Source organism: Denticeps clupeoides, chromosome 5 (assembly GCF_900700375.1).
Source record: "Denticeps clupeoides chromosome 5, fDenClu1.1, whole genome shotgun sequence".
Classification (NCBI taxonomy): domain Eukaryota; kingdom Metazoa; phylum Chordata; class Actinopteri; order Clupeiformes; family Denticipitidae; genus Denticeps; species Denticeps clupeoides.
The window spans coordinates 21182679-21189728 of NC_041711.1; the positions used below are offsets into that span (position 1 = coordinate 21182679).

The 7050-nt window shown below is 40.1% G+C and overlaps 1 long non-coding RNA gene across 1 annotated transcript; it reads right to left on the bottom strand.

Moving 5' to 3' along the window:
* Window positions 1-3609: 3609 nt before the first annotated feature.
* On the bottom strand, window positions 3610-5413 carry LOC114790982 (uncharacterized). The gene is made up of 3 exons (XR_003749886.1): window positions 5332-5413; window positions 4791-4915; window positions 3610-4700 (listed from the first exon to the last, which is right to left on the bottom strand). It is a non-coding gene; the product is annotated as an uncharacterized LOC114790982 (long non-coding RNA).
* Window positions 5414-7050: the final 1637 nt, after the last annotated feature.

The following is a 7050-nucleotide window of genomic DNA, read 5'->3' on the forward strand; positions in this document are numbered from 1 at the left end:
ACTCATAAATCAATATAGCTAAATTTTCCCTCTCTCTACATTATCATTCTGCTGTGTAATGGGCTGCCATTAATTCATTCATATGTTAAGTATTTAGCATGCAGCAAAACATTTCATTGAAAACATGGGAATTAAAGCAGAATTAAAATTCAATGACCTCATTGCCCCGTTGCAAATTAAATTATTAACCAAGTCACAAAAACTGTTTTCAATTACTTCCCTCCTCATGAATAATTGTCTTTTGTTTTTGCTTTTCATTTATTTATTTAATTTGTTACCACCTACATGCGACATATGTATTGTCTATTGTTGGGCTCAGAATGCAAAATAATGACATTTTAATTGGAGTCACTGTCTCTGGTCTCCTTCCTTCTGTCATTCATAGGACAAATATCCAGGTTTCTCTGGCAACCCAGCTGTGGATGTGACTTGTTCCAGCCTCATAAAGCTCATAAAACTTACTGATAAAAAAAATGCTTTTTTTAAATGGTTCATTAACCTTCAGCACAGGATGACCTCCCTCACCCACTCCCGTTCCCACTCTCTCCTTCTTTATCTCCTCCAACATTTGGGAGATTAAACAGCTGACATTCACCACGGCAGCAGATAACGTCAAGCACCATGTGGAAAACGTAAAGCTCACAACAGAAATACGTCTATTTATGTTTTGGAATGTTGGCAGTGTATTGAGGAGGAAAGGTGGAGCAGAGGTGGTGGCAGGGGTGTATTTTTGGTAATTACCATGAGGTGACTGGAGAACTTCTTCTCCACACAGATTCTGTTCAAATCACCTCAATTACTGACCTGCTCTGGCCACCAGTGACGCTGCCTACTGATGTAAGCTGCCAAACACTCAATCATAAAATACGATCCCTCCATATAAAAACAATATCTATTCAATCCATCAAATTTAATTGAGGTAACAATTTGCACATGATTTGTTTACCAAATTTATTTTCAAGATTTTTTGGTAAAAAGTATCTTCCATTTAAAGTTATGAAATGCTAAACCAAATAGAGTAAAATCTAACAAACACTTATTGCATATTATTAGTAAATAGTACCTTATTTACAACATTAATAAATAGCTAAACAAAGTAGGTACAATCTAACATTTAAAACACATGAAACTAATTCATCCCAACTAATTCACCCACAAATTCAGGGAGTTTAAGAATTACCCAAAACCATTTTTTAAACACAACTGATAATGTGAATTTCCTTAATCAACATAATTATCAAACAATTAATGAAGTATAATTTAAACGGCCAATGCATATTAACTATATAATAGTGAGATAGACAGGAGAACGTCAAATCATCAATCATCACAGCAATCCCTGCATCCTTAAATCTATTTGCACAGTCACCAACCCATCAACCAAACTAGCAAAAAACCAAAGGATGTGTGATGACTTGTTCATCTCCTCTGACTTGTTCATCTCTTTCACATCCCCAATGCGAAAAGAATGAATCTGTTCTCACAACATCCCCAACAGTGACACACAACACATAAAACAAACCTGCATCTCCCCGTTGGCGGCCACATGCGAATTAACCCCTGCAAAACCACTGCATGACGCATGTGCACATTGTGGCCCTGAACACTTTCAGTTTGGGTAAAATTTATTCTGTTTATTTTGTAGCATACACTTAAAAATTGAGTAGTGTGGCTATGATTTACCCTAGACTGATATAATTAGTCACATTAAGCAACTTGAATTGATCGATTCTATTTTTAAAGTAGCTGGTCTTTCACTTAAAAATTGGGTAGTGTGAAGAAAGTAAAGTAAGTTTATTTCACTCAACTTGAATGGACAACCTCCAGAATAGTTTTTATACAGTGCTAATAGTGGGCAAAATTGCCATTTCTCCCTTCAAATTCTCGATTCTAAGCACCATGAAATAACCTGCACTACGGGTTGTACCATTCCTGTATTCTTCAAAAATATCCAAAATATACTTAGGAGCTGAACTATTTAACCAATTTATAGAGGAGTAGTAATACTTTAATATCAGCTGTGAAAGTGACGGGGAGCCCGTGCAATGATCCGAAAGCTAATAGTGAAGCTGATTATTTCTATCACATCACCTCCCTGCATAGATATTGTGTGTCTTGTGGGTGTTTGCACCATATGGTAATGAGTCACAAAGGGTAACAGCATAGATAAATGCACACCCATTAACCACAGGTCGGTCACTTGTGACCCTGGTCCCAGGTCTCTCTGGCGTTCTGCTGACATTCTGTGACCGAGGCTGGCTTGCGCTTGCTAGGCTAGCAGCATATCTGAGGCAGATGGCGTGCAGCTGAGGCGGAGTCGGATCCCGAGCCGTGCTGGTAAGGCTCCAGTATTAGCGTGAGACGAGGTCCCCACAGGCGCATCAATAATGAAGGAGGCGGCTGCAACAAACTCCATCGGGATCCCTGCACCTTTCTGGAACAGATCAATCAGCCAAACACACAAACAAAAAACTCTCTTCTCTCCATCTCATGCGTTCTCGGGTGCGTAAACCCCCACAGGCACTTCAAGTGTTTGTCAAAACCGCCCACACACACACGTTCTGGACACATATTCACTCACTTTCAGCAAGTACTTAATCCTCATCTGGGTCCTGGCTGTCACTGGGCACAAGGCAGGGACCAGCCCGCTGCTAAGCCCGCACCCCCGTTACTCACACCCATGCCCACTTTACCTAGCATGTGCTCCCTTGGATTGTGGCATGGTGGATGGTGAAAGACAAATACAGCAAAGTCCTGGTCCTTCAAAATGGCCTTCAAGAATTGCAGTGAGCCCTTAAATTAAGGTTAGCTAATTACATTCACATTTACAGCATTTTCCAGACGCCCTTATCCAGAGCGACTTACAATCAGTAGTTACAGGGACAGTCCCCCCTGGAGCAACATAGGGTCAAGTGTCTTGCTCAGGGACACAATGGTAGTAAGTGGGGTTTGAACCTGGGTCTTCTGGTTCATAGGCGAGTGTGTTATCCACTAGGCTTCTACCACCCTAATTAACTCTTTAAGCAAACAGTCTATTATATACAGTTAGGTAACTGTATATAATTAACATCTTAATTGACATAAAAACGTCGCAACATTTTCACTGATGATCTGTTGACAAGAGCGTAATACGTTTAAAAGTAGAACTCTTTAGATATACCTGGCAACAGCAGACTCTGCCGGGTGGGCCAGTAGGCAGTCTTCATTCAGCGCCCTCCCACGAGGGAAGGTCTGAATGCCAGGCCTCCGCGGACATAGTCTAAGAGGAAAGATGCATAAGCAAACACTCTGCCCTCTTTTACAGCAATCTTATAGACCCTGGAGAGGCATGCATTCAGCGCGAGGCAGCACGTGCAGGAGACGTCTGCTGAACATCTGCCACAGAGGGATTTGGGCAACGCCAGCTCTTTAAATGATTATTTGCAGAGGGAATGTCTTCTGTCCCCACTGCATTCCATGTTGCAATAGATTCTCTTTTATATGTTTTCTACTGCTCGTCTACGTTAGTCATGTCAATATGGAGTAAATGCTTGACCATAGATCATCATAGTTTACGCGGACCACTGTGAGGCTGTTAGGAGGATTTCTTTGTATTCCAAACATTGCGGTTCATAAAGTGACATACTTACCAGTGTAAGTATGTCAATTTTTTGCATTCATTTCCTGCAACTCTGTGTTGCGTCCTACTGTGGCATTGATGTGTAGTGACGGTGAACTCAATTCAGGCTTTGCGTGTGGTATATGTGAAGTGCTATGTTATTAACTTCATATAAGAACTGTTTCGGTATTAACAGCAGGCTACGGTAGAAACAGTAGAATGTTACCTCGTTACTGTGTTTCTGTGCTCAAGGGCAGGAAGGATCCTGTCAATCCGTCCTGTTGCTGGTCAGAGAGACCTGTTTGGTCTGGGTGCTTAGATGTAAATTGTCTGTGAAGCTGTAATAAATTACTGAAGATTCACCAGGAGACACAAAAACAACTGCAAAGGGAGAACCTCCTGAGATGATCAATGGAAGTAACAAACGCCACACAATCCCGTCCTACAAAAAATCAGTATGACCTTGGTTCTATTGTCACCTACATGTCCCTACAACGGTAACAGCAATTAGTGTGTGTTTTTTGTGTGGGTGAACAAACTTCTATGAAGAATCACAAAAACAGCCCAGGGCTGTGTAACTCACATTTCAATGCAGGCCGACACTGAAGCACTGCACGTAAATACTTAAAAGTTGCTCTTATATGAGGGGGGAAAACAGCTTTTGCTGCTTCTGTTGTGCTGCTCTGGCTAACAACCATTTCATCTCCTTAACTTAAATGGCTTAAAGAAATTCTGTGTTCAACAGTATTTAATTACGGCGCGGCGGTGGCAGCGGCAGCAACAGGGCCCATCTCGGTAATGTTCCACCATTCATGCATTTCCTCATGGCTGCTGATCACACAGGAGCTGAACGCTGCCTAATTGGTTTGATTTACTGTGAGCAGTGGGGTAGAGTTCTGTGCGCACAGGTGAATGGAAAGCACATTTATTCTTTATTTGCCACTTTTGCTTCATTGAAAGGTGTAAAATGGCAATGTTTTCTGTTTTGTGGGGAGGCAGAATAAGAGGGTCAAAAAAAAAAAAAATGGATTAGCTGCACAGTGTGGAGAGGGACCACCAATCATGACACTCAGCATTTTTTTAACTTCAGGAATCAGAAACACTGTAGGAAAGAATTATAAGTTGCTGTCAGTGAACTATAACAAAGCAATTCTACAATGAATAAAAACATTTAATATGAAGCAGGACCCACCAGTTAACAATGCCTGCTTCACAGAATCCGAAGCAACATTTAATCCTACCACCAGTAGGATTATTACATTCTTTCCCTCAAGCCGTGCCATGCAGAAGTTCAGAACAAAATGCTAAAAAAAGGTCCTGAAGGAAAAATTTGGGTCAGTAAATAATAACGTAAACACTTTTAGCAAGTATCACAGTTTGTAAATGCTTTTGGTTGTCAGTTAAAAGTCTTTTCATTTTTAGTGTTGTTTACATTTGTCTGTTGTATGCATAGGAAAAATAAGGAATGCGTATGTGGAATCCAGTTCAAATGGCAGTGTCAAATAATTCAAATAAAGACGATCTTCAAACTCAGACTTGCAGATGATCTTTTCCAGTGTAGTGACCTTATATAAATGCAGGAAAACTCATGAGAAATTCAACAGTTGAATCTATTACTAAAAAAAAAAAAAAAAAAAAACAGGACAGACAGAAAATAAACGTAATGCGGTTTCATTCACACTTACATTCACACTTAATCATAATAAGTCATATAATGGCAGGTTGGTCTTTACCTTCAAACTCTGGCTTTAAGGCTGACAGAAGAATCAGCCTGAGGGCTCTCGCTGTGAGGGCAGTCGTTAGCGTCGCCTTGTTGCTTAGTAGCGGGTTGCAGCTGTAGGAGCAGTTCAGCTGACTTCACGTATTTCCGTTTCTACTCGGGTCTTTTGTTGGGTTGGTGCTGCGTACCATGCCCTGTGGCAGATGACTGGCTTCGAAGTCATGTGGCGCGTGACGAGCCGAGACGAGCCGAGGACTTCTGAGTTCCACGGAGAACCACAGAGAACGCTGAACATAAGAAGAACACGGAGGAGTGAGATGGAAGAGAAAGGCTTTCTCTTCAGCATTGGTCACCGCCTTTGGGCTTGTGTTGGGCCAATGGTGAGATGTTTTGTCAGTTTTAATCCATTTGGCCCATTTGCTGTATGGAGACCAGAGCCTTTTATTATGCTGAGTAATAAAATTCCTTGGCACAAAGTTATCCTGTAATATCCATCTATCAATCTCAAAGATTATTCTCTTTCACACACAAAAAAATATTTTCAGCATTTAATATCAGACTGAATGGTACCAAACATGGCCTATCTGGTGTTTTGTACACAGCATAAAATACTGATACACTCCAATAAAAAGACAGTAATTAAATGAATAAGGGTTGGTGGTTCAGTCCTTTTAACCTGGTTGTGTTCATTAGTTTGTCTGAAAGTCTGGAGTTTCAGAATCACATCAAAATGTCAATCTATAATAAATGTGAAGAGATGCAAAGAGGTATGCTGGCTTTTGGTGCCAACCTGTCTGCTAAAGGGGGGACATCCATGCTTTTTCTTATCATTGGAGAGTTAGTTATGATCCTTCAAGACTCATATTTTCAACAATGTTCAAAAACCTCTTGAAGTATTCCATTTCAGATTTTGAGGTGTGTTTCTGATTTATCATCTTTCTCATAGATCATGGGAAATTTGCTTCTATAATTATCTGAAATTCTATTTAATTCTTCCAATAAACAGTTCTCTATGCCACTGGATGCAACACAAGACCAAAGTATAGTTCTAAAGGGATTCAGCACCTTTTTCGCCCAGACTTACCTTTGCATGTTGTGACCAAAAGTTCAGAACACAGGACTTGCATGCATCAGGCTTTTTTAGATGTTTGTTTGCAATGTCTGACTTTCCAGCTAGGATTCAGGAAAGTTGCTGACTTTATGAAGGTAATATTTGTTCACAGTAAAAACAGGGCACACTCCAGTCAGCTAAATCTTCCTGAAGGTCTTTGCATTTTTGCAATCTAAAGAAGAACAAGAAGTTCTTTAGACCTCAACTTGACCTCCACACTTTGCAATATTCGTTATTCTTTCCAAATGCTGGAGAGTTGCTTAAAGGAACTCATGACTGTTGGCATTAAGGACAAGTTTATGAGATTCACAGGATTTCTAGAAATGTGTAATTTGTATCAACAAAACTTTCCTAATGATGAATGTGATTGTGAACAATTCATATCTCAGAAAGCTAATTACTCAAAAATGGCACATATATATATTTTTTACTTTTTGGTAAGCAGTTTTTCTTCTCACGTAACTAATCACAGTTAATGATATTATATACAGGGGTGCCCAAACTTATGGATGCCACTGTACAACACTTTGCCAAGTTGTGATTTTCTGTTTTGCTTAGGGTTTATTGTTTGGAGTGTTTCAATATAGTGTAGGTCATGGCAGTTTCATATCTGTACATCAC